The 23164-nt window shown below is 32.1% G+C and overlaps 1 protein-coding gene across 4 annotated transcripts in view; it reads left to right on the top strand.

Annotated features, from left to right (window-relative positions):
* Positions 1-23164, top strand: part of LOC118182751 (maltase A2-like) — a 682214-nt gene that overhangs the window by 234542 nt on the left and 424508 nt on the right. For all 4 annotated transcript variants that reach the window (XM_085814806.1, XM_085814803.1, XM_085814804.1 and 1 more), the window contains one exon: positions 10045-10109. The gene's annotated coding sequence lies outside the window, so the exon portion shown is untranslated. The remainder of the gene's footprint in view (positions 1-10044; positions 10110-23164) is intronic.

Below are 23164 nucleotides of genomic sequence, written 5' to 3'. Positions count from 1 at the left end.
CGCATGACGATAACATCGCACACATGCGTTTTTCAAATCCCATACTGACATATTATGTAACTGACTTTCATCATGACTAACAAATCCACATCCAACATTATTGTTCAATATACATGAAAATATTGACGACATGTTAAGAATAAACGGAAACAAAACAAAATGTAATTTTCTTTAAAACAGCATCAGATTGTCAAATTAGCAAACGTGAAAGAAAACCATTTGATAATTAACTAAAATTTTTATAGAAGTTACCTTACGCAGTTATTTATCTTCCTTTTCTTCTTTCTTTCCAAGTATTTTTAGACTGTATTTTTGATAAAAAGATATCAGTAAAACTTTATAAAAAGGTCAATTTATTATTAATCTTTATTAATTAACTATGTAAATTTAAATTCTATTAAGTTCTATAAGTTGCATTAATTTTCTACTCATTTTCAATTTTTAAGTTTCCTTCCTTTTTCAGCAAAGATTTATTAGTTCATTCAAAAATGTGAAGTGTGAAAGTAAAAGAATCCCGCTTTCCTTCTTGCGTTCCCAAATCATTATGCGAAAATGCATTTACAACTTTCAAAAACCTGAAAACACATGTGTGCGATGTTATCGTCATGCGATGATTTATAGATGCTTTATTTTTTACCACGATATTTTCGATGACGACGTTTTTAAACAGCGAAGTTTTTGAACCGCTGTATTTTCGACCACGATATTTTGTACCACGATGTTTTAGAACTGTTATGTTTTCTCTTTGCTTTATTTTCTCCCACGATATTTTTTATCACGACGTTTTCGCCTTGAGTTGTCTTCTCCGCGACATTTTCGTCAGCGATGTTTTTGGCGGACACCGATGCAGAGAATATACACCGTGTAGTATCCGTCCTTTATTTTCGCAAACGTTGGTCGTAGAAACATACTTCCAAGGAATGTTGATCATATGCAGTCAAGCCGTAAAGAAAACACGGGGAACTAGAAACAGAGGGGTCTGCGGGCTTCGGAATTGTGCAATAATGTAGGGGGCCGTTTAAACTTCTAACTTCTGTGCATTCAGTTTTGTAAACAGAAAATTACACACACACACACACACACACAAAAAAAAAAAAAAAAAAAAAGAATTTTTTGAATGTATGTAATTTTATACTATGAAAATGAATTATTACATGATAACTATCACTGAAATACATCTTTTTCAACGGTACACGAGTAGAAAGACACATATTTGTTACATCAATGAATATAATTGTAAATATTAAGTTTTGTACTCAAATGCCATGTTATAAGAATACGAAGTATTTGAATATCTGAGAATTAGTCTTAACTAAAATGGCTTCCAACCTTTTTACATCTAAGGATCTTTTTTCAAATTGCAAAAACATTGCGAACGGCTGCTTTTTGGTTAATTAGAAAATTAATATGCCATGTAAACATTTAATTATTTTTAGTTCTTATGTTATGAATAAATGTGTGTGTTACATGTATGTGTGTGTATGTGTATGTGTATGTGTGTGCGCATGTACACTGCGCATTAGAAAAATGGGACAGTTCTATATCTCCCGTTCTACTGGGCCGATTGACAAAATTCAAATTGCGTTTTTCATGTCTCGAAAGCGCGACTTGGGATATATATTAGATTTATATATAGCGTTGTTCTAACATAGGTATTTTGACACAAAATCTGACATTTTCTGAAATAACATACCAATTTATTTTCCAGATATCGATTCTACGACTCAAATTGTCCCTAGATATTAAATTTTCTAAAATTTGGTGCGAAATTTGCGGTGAAATACAAAAATTTCTCTTACACAATTTTTTTTTAGTTTGCACCAAGAATAATTCACTTGACGAACTTCTTAATGTATGGCAATCAATTTCCCTTCCATTATGCGGGAGCGGAAAAAAAGGCACCTCGTTCCTACCTCTTTACATTATGCATGAGCGGAAAAAAAGTCACATCGTTCCTACTTTCAAATAATTTTAGCAAAGTGTCTAAACCACATTTGATATTTTATCGCTTTCAACAAAAATATGCCAAATTTCAAAACGCGCCGTATATAATTCAAGTATATCTTCGGAAATTTTGAATAAAAAATTGAAATTTTTGGCAGATATGCTTAAAAATACGTCTGCTTTAAGATGATGGTAAAAATTTTATAGATTATAATTTAAAAAAATTTTGAAAAATTTATAAAAATTATTTTAAAATACAAATTTTAAAAATATATCATAAACAATGGGTGAATTTTATTTGGAATGAACCCGAATTTCGAAATGTGAAAGGAAGAATAAAATAAGTTTAATAAAAAAAAGGGAGATTAATAAATATATACCAAACTCAATTAACATTGAAGAGCTAAATTTTTGAGAGCTAATTTTTTAAAAACTACTCATGCGATTTTCTCAAAACTTGGTAGTTTGGCGTAATTTGAGTCATAGAATTGAAATATGAAAAACATTTGGTATGTTATTTCAGAAAAGTCCGATTTTGTGTCAAAATACCTATATTAGAACAATGCTATATATAAATCTAATACATATCCTAAGTAGCGTTTTCGAGACATAAAAAATGCAAGTTGAATTTTGTTAATCGGCCCAGTAGAACGGAAGATATTTATTTGAAGAAAAAATATTTAAGTATCGTTTTAAATATATTTTCAAGCTCTATTGCATACATAAGGAACACGTATTCTCGTTATTTACAGGTGCATATATATTATTCCCTTCATTTTCAATATATATACTTATATTTATGATTAATACAGAAGCTTGCTTTTAAAAGGAGTTCAAAGAGCCACAAAATTTTATTTTAAAACTATTGTTTAGAAATGCGTTTATTATCTCTTTTATATTTACAAAAGATATTTCCCTATTTACTCCAATTCAGTGTATTCAAGTCGATAAGACCAATGAATGGAATGATCAACTTGGTAATTCATTCCAGTTTCAAACCGGTTGAATGGGCTAGCTGTGTAAGCTGTCATCAATGAAAATTTTAACAAAGGGCTCGTACTTTATCATATGAAAACAAAGGTATCAAAATCTAAGTCAATGTTTCTTTTCTTAGAAAACAGAAAATACAAATAATTGTAAATAAACAAGAAAATACCTTTAAAAAATAAAATAAAATTTTAATTTACAAAAGTATCAGCATTACAAAATATTGCAGAAATTATATGCATAGAACAGCGAATAAATTTATTCGGTACAAGCTGGCTAAATGTAAAATATATTGTACAGTCAGAAAGCTCTCCTTGTCACACAGAAACATTGTTCATCGATGTTCAGACCAACGTACGAAGTTCAGTGAGTAACATGTATTTTTCTTTGAATAAGTAGGAAAAGAAAAGGGGGCGAGGACTGTATATAATTATATCCAAATTTAACAAATGGATTGCACCAGCTCCCCTGCATCCTAGCACTATGTGTAAGTATTTTCGTGGTTTTCCTTAAGTGTAACGTAAATATGAGCCCATTTTACCTCGAAAAGGCTCGACGAAAGCATGACTTACTCGCTCGCTCTGGAGGCATGCAGATTAATTTAGCGTAAAAGCCTACTGAGCTCAGTTAGTTAGCTAGCAAAATGATTTATAATTATGTCTTGGTTTGGCTTTGTGTTACACGAATTCTCAGTGCTTTGCGATTCGCCAGTTGCTGAAAAACCAACTCAACTCACACTGGTGTGCAAAAATTAAGGACGAGACGGTTTTTTCAATATAACTTTGTTCGATGACATGGTACACTATCGTCCATGAAAAGGAACTGCGGACCCATAGCGACTATAAAAAGACTCACATATGGAAGAAGAATCTCGTTACAATAACGGGTCCCGTTGACTGAACCTGCGTCGAAGATGTGAAGGTCTGTACGACTACCAAGCATGATGCCCCCCCCCAAACGAGAACACCGCCACCTCCATACCTGTCCCTTTCAATGATGTTCGAGGGATGATTGCGGCTTCCCCGCTCTCTCCAGATGAGTATGCGATGAGAATCGCTACTCAGACTAATTCTGCTCTCATCTGTAAACAGTACTCGTCCCCATTCATTGTCTCTCCAATTCCGGTGTTCCCGGCACCACAGAGAACGCCTTCTCCGATGGGCAGGCGTTAGAGGTACACACCGTACAGGGCGTTGTGCAAACAGACCACCACCGTGCAGTCTTCTGGCCACGGTAAAACGCGATATCGGTCGTTCAGTCGCCTGTGTCGTGTGTCTAGCGATTTCTCCCGCTGTCTGTCGCCTGTTTCTTCTGGCCTGTTCCTCGTGGACGACCACTACTAAACCCCCGGATGGATGTTCCTGTAGTTTGAAATTGTCTCCAAAGTCGTGAAACGATGGTGTGAGCAATTCCGAACTCTGCAGCCACACTTGTCACACTGCGGCCTTCCTCCAACTTCCCAATGATTCGACCTCGGGTAAAAGCATCCAGATGTCGTGTAACAGATTGATTATTCGCCATTTCTCGCAACTCGGTGTGATTTTAACTGCTATACGGCGCGCAATCTCTTTGCCAGAAATACTGATCTCACACCGACGACATGCTTTATACTACTCAGACACTCCCCTATTACGTCTACCTGCATATCTGCGCATGTGCTACCGTACATCACCTTACTTAATCTCCTGATTGGTCTTTCTGTCCGCTCTGCCTCTTCGTTCAGCTGATATGCTAATTTTTCGACTTCGTCCTTAATTTTTGCACACCAGTGTACATAAATAAATTGTTCCTTCTGCAGATATCTTGTTAAGTTTAACCTTTTTAAGGAACTCCATACCTGTTTAAACGTTTTAATAAAAACCAATGTTTGTCAGACTGTAAAATGCATTTTCAGCTGCAGTTTTCCAAACCATTATTTCTTATTATAAACCTAGAAAGGAAATCCCTTGAGGTGTTTTTCCCTTTCACTTTGCGGATTTGGTGTACTGGCAAAAAGAAATTATTGGGATTCGATAATTACTCCAAACCGCATGCGTAAGCAATCCGCTGAAATAAAGCAGCGCTATCTCTTGAATAAATAATTTGTCTACATTAACAGGTCTCCACGTATAGTTGATTTTCAATGAAACAATATCATAGTAAATTTTATTCTGCACTTCACAATGTTATTTTGAACAGTTCGTTTTAAATATAAGGTAATATGCTCTTTATTTCTAATTTCTGAGGGATTAATTTTTAATCTGTTAAGAATATCTTAACGACTTAGTTCATGCATTAAAATGAAATCAGCACACACAAATGAAGCGGCATTTTTTTTTTTTTTTTAATTTTATCAATTTTCTGAATTTTTTTTTTTTTTTTTTTTTTAATTTCAGTGATAAATTCCTCGCGGTTCTTATTGTTTTCAGCTCGTAGATTCGTTGTCCTGCTGAAATCGAAATTAATTTCACTTGAGACAAATATTAGTTACAAGCTTCGTGAGTTAGCATTCCAGTGAAATTAACGCATATCTCATCAAGAATAATTAAGCTTGTTCTGTTAAATAAGAGCTCAAGTCTCCATGCGATCTTAAATTACAGTGAATCAGTATCGTGGCGAAATTTCTTTCTGCCATTTGGCTTTCCCTTTTCTAACAGCTCATTTCAAGCATGAGATTTACTTTGTTCTATATCCTTAAATTTTGAAAGAATAATTATTGAACTAGTAGCCTATGGTAGCTATTTAACTTAAAATGGTTACAGATATTTAAACGAAATCTACGTATGAAGATGAGATAGATTTTGTTTTAATTTTTAGCATTTTTATATTTCTTAATCTTTTTTAAAGTTTTTAACTTTTAAAATGTTGATGCTAGATTATTTGCCCGTGTTAGATTATTATCTGAATTTTTCAGACTGAAATTAATTGATATTTTTCACTCGCAATATGCGTTAAACTTAATTTTTTACAGCGAATGTCTATTTAAAGAAAAGCAAAAAATAACTTAACCTAACCAGCATAGTAGAAAATGTATTATATGCACATTTCCTCGCTTCTCCCGTTCCCGAACGTCTGAAATTCAAAGAGTTCTCTAGCTTTATTATTTTTTTCCATAAGCGACAAAACAAACATACAAACAAACAAACGAAAGGACAAGAAACTGGAGACGTAAAGAACCTCTTTTACATTCCCTTCTGTAACATATTAAAAAAGTAAAAAAAAAAATCTTCTTTCTGTGCATTAATAACATGGATAGCTCGTATAAAATTGGAATGATACACTGAAATTATTTTTTTTTTTTTTTTTTTTTTTGTTGTTATTTTTGAGAAATCTGAGCATCCGTATGGGAATAATTTTGGAGTCAAACCACTGCAACATAATATATACAGTCAGTGTTTGCATAATATTTCTGTTCGTTTACATCACTGAAATATTTCGTTCCAATGGATATACAATATACATACACCTGGATATTTAAATATGTATTTGCATGGGTATTTTCGCCAAATGCATTTTATATTGCAAGGCTTTTATGTGCACTCAAAAGGAAAAGATATTTTCTATCGTCGAATAGTGGATACCTTATCATTCTTAGTTATTGCTTAGCAATTTGGATGTTTAAGCTTTTCTTGAGGAATTTTCAATGGTTTTTACATATAGCTTAGCAACAGTATTTTGAAGTTAAAAATATATACGCATATAGTAAATTTATTCAAACATTATTCAAACATTTGTAGAAAATGATGCATATGCAACGAGCATAATAGAGAACAAACAGATTTCTGAGATGAATAACAATTCTAGATATCATATTATGTTTATTGGAGACTGAAAAGTCAGAATTCTACCACAATGTGTTTGCAGAGAACGTAAGCAAATCAAGGCTGAAAAAATGAATTAGGAAACCAAATGTATAAATGTTAGTTTCAAAAATAAGTATAACAAGAAAATTAAATAAAGTCTTAAGGTTATAGTATAACTGCTCAAAAATAATATTAAAAAGTATTAAAAGAATTCAAAACGTAATGCATCATAAAAATTGAATAAATGAACGATTCTTTTCCAGTTATGTAACATAAGACGTGAAAACATCGTTTGCTAATTACAGCAAATACGGAAATGTTCACAGAAATTATCGTTTGGAAACATTGCAAATTATAAGTACTTTCATTTTTAGAATTAGATTCATTACATTTGAAACATAAAATAAAGATTTTAACTATTAGGACGTTTGTCTGTTGCTCACCCAATTTGTTATTAAGAACATATCGATTTAATTTGAAAGTAAATTTCTTACATCTCGTTGAATGGCAATACCATGAGAAACTTCTGTAGTCGCCCGGACTTGTAAATGTTAAGCTACGTATCTTATGTTTCGCGTAGTGTTAAATTTTACTAACGCTGTTTCTAATTTCTTTCCATGTTTCTCGTACTGAATTTTCAAAGCATAACCTTTTATACTGATTTTATTTCGCCAGGACAAGATTTTATATTTTAATGAAAAGAATAAACCTTGTCTGCGATTTAATATTCTCATACAAAAGTGATGAAAGATAGTTTTTGCCCGATCAAAAGTATTTCTGAAATGAAAAGAATCCTCAAGAATTTTCGAAAATGAGAAGAGAAAGGCGTTAGGATTCGGTTAAATAAGAAAACAAAAGATATTAAATTTTAAAAAAATTGCGAACTTTATATCCTAATATGCATGACAAGATTAAAATATAAAAGAATAATGTATATAAATGTTTAAAGGCAAACATCCAAGTTATGCATAATTCGAACCGATTTCAGGCGTTACCTTTAAATTTGAGTAACATATTGATTGCAATGATCTCCTAATCAGCTGAAATAATCATGAGATTTTACTCTGGGTTGTAACAGTTATATCAGCCGGATCTCGTGAAGCCTTTGGAAACTTTCTTCTTCTAGTCGCGTTAGAACATACAGTTGACGTTGTACCGTATATATGGGCAGTTAAGCAGGAGGAGATTTATGTTAAAAGATTTTTCATATTCGAAGAAAATAAGGCTTCTAAAATAAAACTTTTACGAAGTATGGTTAAAAATAACTATAACCAATAGAATAAACTTTTGAAGTTTTGCTTACAGAATTACCTTTGCTTTGGAATGAGTTGCTGAATTACCTTTGCTCACAGAATTACCAGAATTACGTTGAGTATGGTTGCAATGAGTTGCAGAATTACCTTTGCTTTGGAATAGTTTGACTTCTTTGGAAGCATAAAATATTTATAAACCTTAGTACTGTGCTTGAAATTAACTACAATGTCTTGGAGAGGTTTTAAAATAAAGCTTTTTATTTAAACACACTTTAAGCACAAATGCATTTCTTGTGCTTACAACATTAACCGTCACTTGTGGAGATGTAACTAAAAGAACTATCCAACTCAAGTTAGACTCAACGTAGTCTAGTTGTCAGAGACTACACAGTTAAATTTAAATCTAAATTGGCTCCAAACTTTAACCGGCGTATCAATTTAAATGTCGGCAGAATATATCAGAAAGCTGAACAATTATAAATTTATCAGTAATGGTAGAACTAATTAACGTGGCCAAGAGGGAAGAAACACGCTCTGTCTTGATATCCAAAATCCTCAGCTTAAATACTCTCTAAACTTCTTCATGGTTCAAGTGAGGAAACGGAAAGGAGAATTTAAAGTAAAGGCTGAAATTATTAACAACTCGTTAAATTTAGTAATAAATACCACACCGTTTTACAGACAATACTCACTTTAGCATTTGTCTTCACTATGTGTCACATAATTTTCTTTTCTCCACAATTTGTCAAACCAAATTATAAATCTAATCAACAAAAATCTGTCAAATATAATTACCATTACATAAACCCGAACACGATGCTAAATTTATTTGACTTAATGAAATTATCATTAATTATATCAGAAATAACCAACGTATTTGGCAACAATTTTAGGCTACTTTACTTTTCGACTTTTATACTTGGTTGCATAACAATACAAAGAACTAATGGTGTAACAGCATTATAATGCCTATCAGTTTCTGATTAAATTGCTTTACATGTGCTTAAAATAAATTCGCAAAGTTGGTTGAAAGTTTGCTGAAAGTCCTAACGCTTCTCCAGTATTGGAGTTATGTTCATTTGAACGTAAGTTTTACTTAAATACACAACTATATCTCTAATGAAATTTAACTTTGAGTATGGCTTATTCTGTCCAATATGCCACAAATGCAGTAATCATATTAGCTCCCAATTTACTAAAAAACTAAAGAATTAAACGATTTAGAAACTGTTAATACTATTTCGTTCTTAAACATTGTTTGGCGAAAGTAAACGGAGAAAATTTGAATTGCGTCCGATGAACGAATTAACTCTATTACAAAGATTCTGACTGATAAAATGTATTGTGTAAGATTTACCGTTTCTTATTGTAAACTATGATCATTTATGTCTTGAAAATAATATCAGAAAAATATGTTCTATCTATACATGGGTCTGGCAGTTATTTGATAGTAATTCAGCATTGCTCAATGTAACAACGGGTTCCTCTTTATTCCTCCTTTCCAAGTCATCAGTTGCTGAAGAAAGTGGTCAGTACATTCTCTTTGTTTGACCTCCACGCAGAAAAATAGCATTACGGTGTGAAATTATGTGTCATCGGACAAAAGTAAAACAGATGCAAATAGTTGAGGAGTATTTGAAGTTATCCTCAACTTGTAACAGTTGATGATAGCCAGTAGTTGATTTTCCACTTACACTACTGTCCAACAGTTTCTAGCAACTGCTTAACGTTTATTTGGAAGTGGCATCATTTCATGCCACAGTGACATATAAAGCTTCGACCTCAAGATCTGTGACTATTTTTTGTCAAGATGTCAGAAAACGAAACTGTATTTAAAACGTTCTGTAACGACTGATGATCGGAAAAGGTGGAAAGAAAGAGGAAACTGTTGATACTCCAATGAATAGGTAATGTCGAGCAATGCTAAATTAAGCAGAGGGCTGTCATAATCTTATACGGAGGAATGGAACACACCTTCTGATGCTACATCTTAAAGATACAAATACAGTCCAATTACTTTAATTTCTTAGTCTAAAAAATGTATAGCTACTCACATTGCCATTTTTTTTGTCTTTCAGATTATTTTTTGGAATGGGAAAAGAATTTTAATGCCGATTATGAAAACTGGATGAATGGTCATAATGTAAGTAACATGAACTTTTATTGTTTGTTTAAGTAAATCAATTTATAAATATAAATTTGCATTTGAATATATATGCCAAGTTTACCAAAAGTTGCAAAACTGATTCGTGATCAAACTTGCTCAAGTAGCTTTGTGAACGACATAGCTATTTAAAAATCATAATCATAGTTTTAATATTTCAGTGTACACAAAAGCCAAATATGATCAGATGGTATCAATTTCTGTAACTTTCCTGGCAAAGCTAAATTATGTTGTAATCGAATAAGTTAAAATAGCGTGACATATTTTCCACTCAGCATTTAAATTAAATATTAGCGTATATAGCTAAATATTAGCATTCAATTTAATATTAGCACGTCAAATAGAGCAATTGTCAGAATTTTTAACTGAAACGCTGATATAAATTTTGATGAAAGTCAAATAAAATAATATAGTTCTGAATTCAGTATGGTATTTTCGTTATGTTAATATGAAGCCGATATCTTGCAACAATACTTATAGTGTAGCTTTATGATATCTTGGCTGCATTTTCATGTCAGAAATAACTTACTTATAATTTATTAGTTTGTTTCATTTCTTATTCGAAGTGTGATACGATATCTATATTTATTCATTTTATGTTTGAGTAATAAGTATTTCGACATGAATTTTAGCTATATTCTATTTGAGGAATATTCTATTCCAGGGCTTCTTAAACTCTTCTCAGTCGCGACCCATTTTTATCACTGAGATTTCAGATATTAAATATAAAATAAAAATTTAAAAATAAATATCCTTTCGTAAATAATTTATTTCTTTGGTAAACAATAGACATAAAAAGAAGTATTTTAGGATTTATTTTAATCAAAAAATTAAAGAAACTTCTAATAAGACAGATATGCTCGTCTTCTGCTGCATTACAAATTAAATGTTGGTGCGATATATTTAACACCTGCTGGACAAAATACATCTTTATCATGTTTCGTCATTGAACGATATTTGGTTTTGATAAGTGTTAAAGCTGAAGAAGTAGTTTTATAAAAATATGTGGTGGTAAATGAGAAAAGAACATTTAATGCAATTTTAAGAAATATTGAGAAATCTAGAATTCATCAAGGGTTTTTGTGAAAACTCAAGTTTTAAGTTTGAGTCGCTAAACAGCTTTACAAAGTCCTTTCGCACGTTATTTAACAGGTAATTAATCTCAATAATATTAATTATTGTAATGTCTTAAGAAGTCTAATCTCATGAATGTAACTTGTTTAAAAGTGTTATGAATGCAGTTTCTTAAAATTCAATTTATGCTGTCTAAGCAAAGACATCATTGGTTATTTCAATATGTAATGCTTGTTTAACGTTTCTTTCTTGTCAGTATGTACATGTATACGAGTATTCCATGCAGGATTATTATACAAATCCTAATTTTAAGCGACACATTTTGCATCCTTTTTACAGAAGCATGAGCCGATTTTTCATTTGCGAAAATACTACGCTTGTATATTTCATATAAACTGAATTACATTTTTATATTTTCTTTAAAATCAATGAATTTACCTTTTTTTAACTTAATTTAACTTCGGTTTGAAGACGGTTTAAGTCATATTTTGAAATACTTACGAGGCAAGATTTCCATATTAAGAACTACTCTTTTTTCTGAAGATATCCAGTAAGATAAAATTTATGAATGAGAAATTTGTTTAAGAGTTATATATAAATGATTTAGTTTCATATATTTTGACTAAATTGTGATGATAATCTGAAAATCATCACCATTAACTACATTCCTTCGACTGGAATAAAAAAATAATCCAGCTGTTTAGTTTTAATTAAAAATCCACAGATTATAATTTCGAATTTACTGCTGTGCAATTATATATACTTCAACATTCACATTTGTATTTACTTCAGTATTCAACATGAAAATTTTCTTGCAGTTTATTTCAATTTTTATTGTATTTTACTCTTTACCTGCATGTTTAAGCAATGTTATGCTTGTAAGAACGTCTAAACATTCAGAGACATTTTTATGAAGTGTCAGCCGGCTGTGAGTGAGGGAAACGTGCATTATTATATTGTTACGTTTTTCTTTATGTACGAGTTCGTGGATTTGGAGTGAATAACGATGACAGCATTTGATGAAGAATGAAAACACAATTTATTAGCCAGTGTTCTCAGGACAGCTCGAAAATCATGTTTACAGTCGTCGAAGAACTACTATAAACTTATGCAGGAGAGCTAATATAATATATCTTTCAGAAAAGCCAAGATAGATTGAAAATTGTTTAAAACTTTATTATTTGCAATCCGTCCGCAGTAATCTTGACCAATCAGTTAGAAATTCACTTTTGTTCATTAAAGTTTCTTTATAATTTTATTTAAATAATTTATTGTATTTACAGTATTATTAGCAAATATTAATATAATATTAAGTCAGAAAACCTAGTATTTCTTCACGAAAGAGGTCACGATTCTGAAAGTGTAGTACTCGATACATAAGTTTTAATGTAATTATTGGATTCATCATTTAAATTCTTCAAAACTGCTTCTTTATCCCAGTGTTTAGTTATTATTATTTTAATTTTACAACCTCACGCTGCAGAAAACGCAATTTCTTCTTAACTTAAATAGATTGTGCAGATTCCTTATAATGTAATTACTGAATTTTTGTACCATATGCACGTAGGATATTCCATACTCAGCCGAAAAGTTATTTTTACACTCTTGCACTCATAGAACTCTTTTTGTTATGTGATTCAGTTCTTGCAGAATCGTATTATTCTGAGCAAAAAAACATTTCTTGCTAGCATTTCTGCGTTATTGAATTTGATGACTCATGTTCATAAGTATGCTACACAACGTTCCTTCAGAAACAGCTGTCAGTTATCGACTAATCTTTTGACATGTCTTTGTTGGGACGAAATCTATTCACGTATATCTTCCTTTTCGGAGAATTACATGCTGAGAATACGGTGATCCTTCTTTCCAGTGGCGCTGACGGCCAGATATTTTTATATTATTACTTTCTTATCGTATTTTGACAAACATCCTATTTTAACATTCTTTTATTAAGTGTCGGAGTATCCATTTCTCCTAACAATTTACCTCGAACAAAGTAAATTATTTAAAAGCTCTATGCATTTCGTATTAATTTTTTGAAACGAATGTTAATTGTATTTAATAACACTTTTTGCTATTAAAAGAGCAACAATGCAAAATGGAAGAGCTATCCAAGCCACGTATAAGCAAATAACATGCGTACATACATGCAGATAACGTCTGAAATGATTATAAATTAAATAGATAATTTAAAAAATTATTACAGGTTGAAAAGAAAATTTAAAACATAACTGGAATTACAGGTCTGTTCGACTTGTAAAACGTAAGAAATAAGCACGCAGCAGGGATGCAGGAGTGAAACCGACTGCAGCAAGGACTTATAAATTTCTTAATTTCAAGTACGAAATCATATTTTGAGATCTTTATGACAATTAAAGAGTAACATACTTCCTATTAGTCTCCTCTGTCTTCTGTTTTAAATATTCCTGCAACGGAAGGCCTTATCCACAATGTGCACCATTACATTACGTCAAGCATATTTTTTACATTACATCAAGCTATGGATTCTGTTCATCAGTGCTGGAGATAATCGATGAGATGTGAAAATTTTCTTCAATTTGAGTACTATTATAGATTAAAGGGGGGAGGTTCAGTGATATACCATTACGTAACGTAAGGTGTCTAACTGGAATGACGATACTTAATATAAGACTCATTCTGTGGCTTCGAAGTGCACCAAACAAGAATCGTACCATAAGAGTACTTTAGGCAAAAAATGGGAATTGCATTACGTCATTCTATTCATTTTCTATTTGTGGAGTTCTAGGCGCATCTGAAGGAAGATTGATTATTACTTAATGCAACCTGACGCTTGATTTAAAGTTTTTGATATGGCTGTTCGATTCGTCTTACTTGTGTGCATCAAATCCACATCAAAGAATTAGTTTGCCTGGCCATGGTAATGCTAAATTGCCTTGGTGGCTTATTGTAATGTAATGTAACTTAACGTACGATGAAGCAAAAATAAGAAGATTCAGGTACTGGCAAGTCAAAAATATGTAGCTTGGTTCTGTATTTGCTAAATTTTACTAATCCTATTATTTTTGTTTACTTTTATTAAAATTATATCATTATATTTCTTGAATGAAGTCCTTAATTTTATGCAGAATATTAAATTTCATTTACATAAACATTTTCATTTACTCGATCTTCGGCAACGTTAAAAAAAACTGCGCCACTGTTGCTTTCACAGTCGGAAGGAAATTAATTAAAATATCAAAAATAACTAAAATAAAATCTGATATTAGGCTGTCTGCAAGTATAATAGGATGTATCTTGAATTCGGATAAGATTTATGTCTGCAATCTGATTAATAAATAATATGAGTACATATGAAATTAAGCTGCGTCGAAACTTTGCTTATCTATATAAATGTTAGTTGCTTCCATTTCGTTAGCGAAATTTTTATTTCAAGCATTTTTTTTTTATTTTTGTTTTACTTTTAACCAAAACCCAAGTCTTGCTAATATTAAGGGGAACATTGCATTTCTGCATATAATCTTTTATTAACGGGGATAATTAAAGACCCTCACTACGAAATGAGCTCTGGAATTTATTAATATGTCATTTTATTATACCGAACATGGGTTTAATAAATGAGCCATGGCTACATGTTTTGCTTCGTTTGCATTTTTAATTTCGTTTTTTGCTTACCAAAAGAGTAATTTGATTCATAAAGAAAAAAAGGTCGTGAACAGCTAGTCGCTGAAATAGTATATATTCATTGAAGTATTTATAGAACAACATACGTATAGAATCCAAATCTTTTGATATTTAACTATATTTCTAGTTTTATATAATTAGATTAGACATGATGTTTCTACTAAAATACTCTCTTTTTTTATAAGTTGGAAAATGGTATTATAACATTAGGCGTCCTTCTCGTTTGTAGTTTATAAAAGTAGTTTATAGATTAAATTAATGGCGTTGTTTAATTTTGCAATGAAAATGATAAGATGTAGAGTAGATGATTCGAATGAGAATAATGCTTGTTTGTGATGATGTAATACGGCAAAATCTCGCACAGTCTCGTTTCTCTGAGTCCGGACTCACATCGTTTTTAAAATTTCAGTACAAATTAAATCTGAGCAAAATAAAAATTAATTCTAAAACAATAGTACACACGCGCACGCATACGCAAAATTTTAATACATAAAATATCTTCTTTCTCACTTTCTACAATCATTTTTTTTCCTGTGCATTTTATCTTTATGTGTTTTTAAACTTATGCAGTAGGACACATAATTTCAGTTTCTTTCTGTGGTTCTCCGTTGTACATGTATGTATCTAGGTTCGGAGAGTCCATTTTTGAGCTCAGCCAGGTATCCTGGACGTTAGGTGGGGAGAGCTCTAAAGAGACTCGGCGTTGACTGATATCTCGGTTGAGCAATAGTGTTTACAGCTGTTAATAGTTGAATAATAGTGAATAGGAAAAATGTGAAATGGATTCTATTATTAAGAAATATAAGTAACACACTTTAATTTTTTTTCCTTCCGCCTTATGTGCTGTGGCCATGCAGCCATGTAACTGATAGTCCGTCTAGTTAGCAGTCGGAAAACTAGAGTGTCGAATTCGGGGAGGGGCAAGGGCACCGTTGAGTTCCTTACCTTTCCCGATTTTAAAGGATGTAATAGCTATCCAAAAATAAATAAATATGAATAAATAAAAGAAGAAGAATGTGCAGGTAACTATACTGCAATTTTTAGGAAATCAAAAATGAATTAAAAACGTGTACTTTTAAATATTATTTCTAATAAAGGTATTTCAAGGTAACAACTGCATTTTGCTATTAGAAAACTCCGGGAGTATTTCTGGAACCAATTGATATGATATCTGTCTGCATGTGTCCATGTGTGTAACGAAATTTGATAACTCTTTATATGAATTCCATAACTCTTACATGAAATTTTCAGGAATTTGCATTTTCCGTATTAAGTTTTTTTAATTCATAGAAAGGGTTAATTATAATTGGGGTAAAATTGGATAACAGACAAAGGTAATTTGCATGAAGCCCATAGCAGGTTTTAATGGGCAACGGAAAATGGTATTTTATTTGAAGTCCATAACACTTTCTAGTGAAAATCCGTATTAAAATTCTATCTAAAGGTTTCCAGTTTTAGTATTAAGAGACTTATATGGACGGGATAAATATATTAAATTTTAGCTTAAACTGATAAATTGGAAAAGATACATGACTAGCTCTGAAGAGAGTTTTGTGAAAAACAATATAATGAGATTGTGGAGACATTAGCTTATTTTGAAGCTGGAGACAAGAAAAATTAGCGATGCCCTCAACGGGACTCGAACCACGGACCTCTGGATACGCGCCGAGTGTGTTGGCCATTACACCACGAAGGCATGCTAAGAAGGCGGGAGAAATACCTTATAAAATAATAAATAACCTCTCAGATTGATATTTAAAACATGTTTATGATTGAGAATTCATTACTACATAAACACTAGATATATTATTGGAATTATCCTAAATTCTACGAGAATAAGTTCATTAGGAAGACCAGCTTTCGTTATGAGACAATTAAATGTAATTAGCCTCACTCCTCAACTCTGTATCTGTTTCATTCATGCGTCGAATAACTTTTGAAATCAAAGGATATTGCCACTAGATTTTATCACTGTGTATTATTTTTGAGAAAGACCATTTATATTTTAATTGTTGTATTAAAGAAATAATATAACGAATATAAATGCTACAGCTAATTTTGAAAAAATGTATGTCAATATTGAACATTCTATTGGGAACTTTTAAGATAAACTACTTAAAAATTTTGTGTCCTTGTTGTTAAATTTTGTGGCATCAGTGCGAAGGCAGTGTGGTATCAGTGTTGGCATCAGTGCGAAGAAAGCTATGTTCAATAAATAAAGTTTATAAGGCATTTCTCCCGCCTTCTTAGCATGCTTTCGTGGTATATTGGTCAGCACGCTCGAGGGGTATTCGAGAAGTCCGTGGTTCGAGTCTCCGCGAAGGCGTTGCTCATTTTTCATGTCTCCTGCTTCCAAATACCTAATTCTTTTACAGTGGCGCCCGAACCAAACGGTAGTGAATGATGATTCTTCCCTACCAGTATTTGGCGACTGCGTCCCCAAAATCCCAGTCGCCCTTTAAAAAAGGGATTATATAAGGTATTTCTCCCGCCTTCTTAGCATGGCTTCAAGGTGTAATAGTCAGCACGCTCGACACGCAATCGAGAGGTCCGTGGTTTGAGTCTCGGCGAAGGCATTGCTTAATTTTCATGTCTCCTGCTTCTAAATACCTAGTGTCTTTACAAGCTAAAAGGACAAATACAAATGTTGCCATCTTATTAAGAAAACTAAACATTGGTATCATGAACCGAGAAAAGACTGAGGAAAAAGTGTATGGTAACACTTCACTTAACACTCTGTCGGGAATTCTAAAGATATGCTGCTTTTAAAAATTGTGTGATTATTAAATCACTTATTTGTGAATCCGGAGCACTACATGACCAGAGGATATACAATGATCTACTCGAAATTTTCAAATGAAACCATAAAAACAGATGTGCACATGAGCACATATAGTTATCATTTTCCATTGTATGGGATAAGAGGATAGTAAGAATGTGGAGTATTTATGATTACTATTGAGCCATAAAGTTTGTACACCTATAAACTTTTATTTCCAAACGAACAACCAGTTCTATGTTTTAAGTAACACTGAGCTTTAAGTGAAGTCTCACTTGATATTTTAGTTAAATCTCGTTGTTATTTAAAGCTTGGAACTGACGGTAAGTCAGATGCTGGCTACATCAGATTTTTTTTGTGCATTTCCTTCCTCAATTAGACCAATTTGAAACAGTGGGAAATTGACGGAAACATTTACCGGATCTAGTATGTGTGGTACTGGCCGTATTTGCTTAATATTCAACTGAGTCATTTATATGGATTGATAATGGCTAACAGTGTTTGTACTTCTGATGTGATTTTGGCGTTCAAATGATGACGTGATTCTGGAGTGCAGAACGCAGTCAGGATACCAAAATCACATTCTGACTGATTGGCGCCAGACAACATGCAGGGAAAGATACAAAACTCAAAGGAAAAGGTACTCAAAGGTACAGGTCTTTATATGACAAACAAGATGTGAGGGAAGTGATGCCCTAAGTCTTCATTTCGGTAGATGAAGGAACGTTTTATGCACTTCATGTAAAATAAAATTCTTTAAAATTTTAATAAATTTATATTCTGAATGAAATTGAAGATTTGAATTGATTATTTTCGGAATATTTTACATGAAACGTTTTAGCTCTGTGAAAAGTACAGTTTGGAATATTTTACATGAAACGTTTTAGTTTGTACAGAAAAGTACAGGAAATCTTAAAATATGCTTCCATTTTGTTATTACTCGTTGTAATTATGATAGATTAATTAATTATGATAGACATCTGTAACTTTTAACTTAAAAGCTCTACACGCCTAATAAATATTTATTTATGCCTCCATGCTAAAAACACTACTATTTTTAGACTTTTATTTTCTCATTAACAAACATCATTAATGGTGATCAACATGGACTCCAACGAATTTTTTTTATTTATATGAATATCATTTTCGCCCTACTTTTAGTCGAGCACCGCTCTTTCCGTGTCCTTTGGAAAGACAGTATACCCATATTCTCCCAATTAATTCGAGTTTTCCTTTGCGTCCAGGAGAAAAGGGAAGCTTTCTGGTTGAGAGAGCTTGAAGTTTAATGAGATAGATTCGTGCCAGCGGTAAACTGTTACAGGAGATTAAAAGGGTTTCCAACTCCATGGCGGCGTTCCAACGTCACAGGTATTAGGTAAATGAGGTAACACTGACGTCTAATTTTAATTGTGAATTTTCGGTTGGTAACGGAAGTGGGTCTCCAAATAAGTATATTTCTTGGTTCATGAGATATAAAGGTGTTCGAATAGTTACTACGCCAACTGAAATGTGTTCATTAGTCGAGAATTTTGAGAATTTCTTTTATGAATAGTACATGAAGCATTTAGTAGTTTTCTTAATCAAATTCTTGTTTTTATTTCTATTACTTTTAAAGTTTAAAGAACGTGTGCTAAGCATTAATTCCCATTTTAAAACTTGTGAGAAGTAACCTCCTTCTGATATTGAATTCAGTATTTGAATTCAGTTTTATCAGTCATAAGCTAAATTTTAAATATCAGATTAGGGAAATAAGGTGGTAGAGTGAAACAAAATTTACTACGCATGTCTACCATTTCTTTATTCTACTTTTAAACTAGCTTATTCAATTATGATCTCATTATATCAAATTGCGTAGAACTTAACTGAACAAGAAATATTTAAGAAAAATTTTGGAGCCGGTTATTTTGGCTTCCGGTTGACTTCGGGTTGACAGTAGCTTTTAAGATTCGTCTATAAAGGAACGATCCTAAATTTCTAACCAGGTGCTTAATGGTTACAGTAATCCATCTCGAGCAGTCCGGAGCTGAGTTGGAAAAGACTTAAAGTCGATTGGTAAACTTTCAGAGCGCTTTCGGAACGGGAAATCATGAAATAAGAAATGGACGTTTAGTTTAAACGCCAAAATATATAAACAATGCCTTATAAGTAACCAGAGTGCATACATCGTGGCCGAATAGATATGATAGCTGAACACGTTTTTCGATCCAGGATTGAACGCCGGCGAATGGGCGACTTCGTGAGTTTATCATGATTTTCCTCTCCTGCAAAGGGAATATGAAGTTCTCTTAAAATGTCCTCCATGAAGGCATTTTTCCCTATGGTGGCTAGCTTTAGTGTATTTTGCCATAAATCAATAAATTAAATATAATACTCATGCCTTCATCTCAGAGCGTACTTAGCTATTAGAACTTTTAGTTGCAATACTTTAACGCCCTTTAAGATGTAGCCTCATTAAGGCACCATTAATTCATGTCTTAATAATTCATGTCCCTTTAAGATGTAGCCTCATTAAGGCACCATTAATTCATGTCTTAATAATTCATGTCCCTTTAAGATGTAGCCTCATTAAGGCACCATTAATTCATGTCTTAATAATTCATGTCCCTTTAAGATGTAGCCTCATTAAGGCACCATTAATTCATGTCTTAATAATTCATGTCCCTTTAAGATGTAGCCTCATTAAGGCACCATTAATTCATGTCTTAATAATTCATGTCCCTTTAAGATGTAGCCTCATTAAGGCACCATTAATTCATGTCTTAATAATTCATGTCCCTTTAAGATGTAGCCTCATTAAGGCACCATTAATTCATGTCTTAATAATTCATGTCCCTTTAAGATGTAGCCTCATTAAGGCACCATTAATTCATGTCTTAATAATTCATGTCCCTTTAAGATGTAGCCTCATTAAGGCACCATTAATTCATGTCTTAATAATTCATGTCCCTTTAAGATGTAGCCTCATTAAGGCACCATTAATTCATGTCTTAATAATTCATGTCCCTTTAAGATGTAGCCTCATTAAGGCACCATTAATTCATGTCTTAATAATTCATGTCCCTTTAAGATGTAGCCTCATTAAGGCACCATTAATTCATGTCTTAATAATTCATGTCCCTTTAAGATGTAGCCTCATTAAGGCACCATTAATTCATGTCTTAATAATTCATGTCCCTTTAAGATGTAGCCTCATTAAGGCACCATTAATTCATGTCTTAATAATTCATGTCCCTTTAAGATGTAGCCTCATTAAGGCACCATTAATTCATGTCTTAATAATTCATGTCCCTTTAAGATGTAGCCTCATTAAGGCACCATTAATTCATGTCTTAATAATTCATGTCCCTTTAAGATGTAGCCTCATTAAGGCACCATTAATTCATGTCTTAATAATTCATGTCCCTTTAAGATGTAGCCTCATTAAGGCACCATTAATTCATGTCTTAATAATGAGTTAAATACAATTCTGAGGGAAAGCAACCGACTCAAAATGAAGTCCCATATTTCCAAAAAATCCAAAACATGATGGACAGCTAAACATGCAACTAAGGTAATGTTGACAGTTTATTTCGATAAGATGTAGATTGTGTAGATAACGCTCGTTCTCCCTAGGCTCAGTAACCGATAAGAATATAATTACTGTGGTTCGAGCAAACTGAGAGAATATTTGTTTCAAAAGTCCTAACCTGTGCAAAAATGAGTTACCTTTGTTTGAACCTTATTCTCCAAAACTGGCATCCTGAAATATAACTGATGAAAATATCTCATATTTTTCTGAAAGTTTCTATAATATTGGCCAGCTTTTTCTTTCTTCCTTAATTAATTCTTAGTTTCCAGGGTCCTATTCATGAACACTTTTTTTCCATCATTTATGTGAAGTTAAATAAATACAGTAAAATTAGCCAGCTCATATTTGAGCCAGGTATCATTTTCCCTTGCCCTGCTGTCTTAGTCAATTTTTATATTTTACTTTCACCAGCAAACAAAGTTTTCAATTAAATATAACATCGTTAGAAATTGCAAATTCAACTTTTTTATTTTTTAATTTCTATTTCTTTTTCTAAAGAGATATATTCTTTTTTTGAGTGTATTATTACACATTTTTATCTTAAGCGTGTTAAATTTAGAAATGACATTTAATTCAAGAAATTTTGCAAAGAACTAAAATTTTTTCGATGTCTTTGGAGGCAAAAATTCTTCATTATAAAGTTTGCGTTAAAACAAAACAAGAGTAGAAAATTTTCAGGCAGTAGGACAGCAGCAGGTGCATATAATATATATATATATATATATATGTAATAATAAAAAATTATAAGTCAAGAATACACTTAAAATTCTAACTGTATGTTCTTTTCATTTTTAATGGCGACGGTCTCTTATTTGAAAGTACGTAGAATTAAATCCACAGCCCCGTGGTCAAGTTGTTTTTTCCGCTTTTTCTACACGTACAGTTATAGAAGGTTCTGGAAATAATTAAAGCGAACTGGATTGGCTGGCGGGGCTGACGTCATTTCTTGGAAGCTCCGCCTTTCTAGAGGCTATAAAAGGACTCGCAAAGGAATATCGGGGTTTTTTTCTTAAATGTCACGATGCAGTAAACTTTATACAAAACGTTATTAGTAATTCTTTTTTATTTATTCCGGATATCTGATTTTGTAGCTGCTATTTCTCCTGAATAACAATAAATGGATCCTGTTTTTTAAGCTTATCGTCTGATAATTTAAGTTACAACTACATCTATGATTCTTCATCAGTCTATTTATTTTGGACAAAAGCTGGTACATCACACACACACACACACATATATATATATAATATGTTTAAAATTTCCATGTAAAAGATGCAACAGCAGTATGTGCTTGACTTGATATTAAACTAGTTTCTTCAGGAATTCAGGAAGAATTTTGTTTTTATACTTTTCCTGGAAGGAGGAAATGCTGCTTAATCTTCTTTGGCTTTAATCCTTTCGTCGTCATTTATAAATTTTAAAAACATCTTAACTTGAACATTTTTCCACCAATGAGTGACTTAAAATAGCTCTGACCTTTTTATAAAGTAAGGAAAGACAGACTTATTATTATATTGTCGCATAAAATTAAATCACAACTTAGAAGATATAAGAGACGAATAGACGAAATAAGAGACGTGACAAAGAAAGTCCTGTATTTTTTATATAGTTTTTATAAGTTTTAATTATAAACATTACGAGCAGCTAAAGACGTTCTTTCCATAAGTTAGTGTAATATATTGGCCGTTTCTTTAATTTTTCAGTAGGAATATCTTGGACTCGATTAACGATAGCTGATAGTTCAAAATTTACTTAAACTAATAACTTTGTAAAATAATACGTCATTTTCATCGTTAGAGAACTGCGCTGAGTAAAGTCATACAGAAAATGTATACATAAGTACGTAAAAGGTAAGTCCATTTTACTAAATAGAGATAGTTACGTATTATGTGTGTAATCTTTACGATTTAATACTTAGGCATGGCAATATTATTCTGAAGCATTAATTAC

This window comes from Stegodyphus dumicola, chromosome 4 (assembly GCF_044657685.1).
Source record: "Stegodyphus dumicola isolate Sdum_Otavi_A_Nest chromosome 4, ASM4465768v1".
NCBI classification, from domain to species: domain Eukaryota; kingdom Metazoa; phylum Arthropoda; class Arachnida; order Araneae; family Eresidae; genus Stegodyphus; species Stegodyphus dumicola.
Note: the sequence above shows the minus strand (reverse complement) of the source record. Positions and strands in the feature narration are given on the sequence as shown.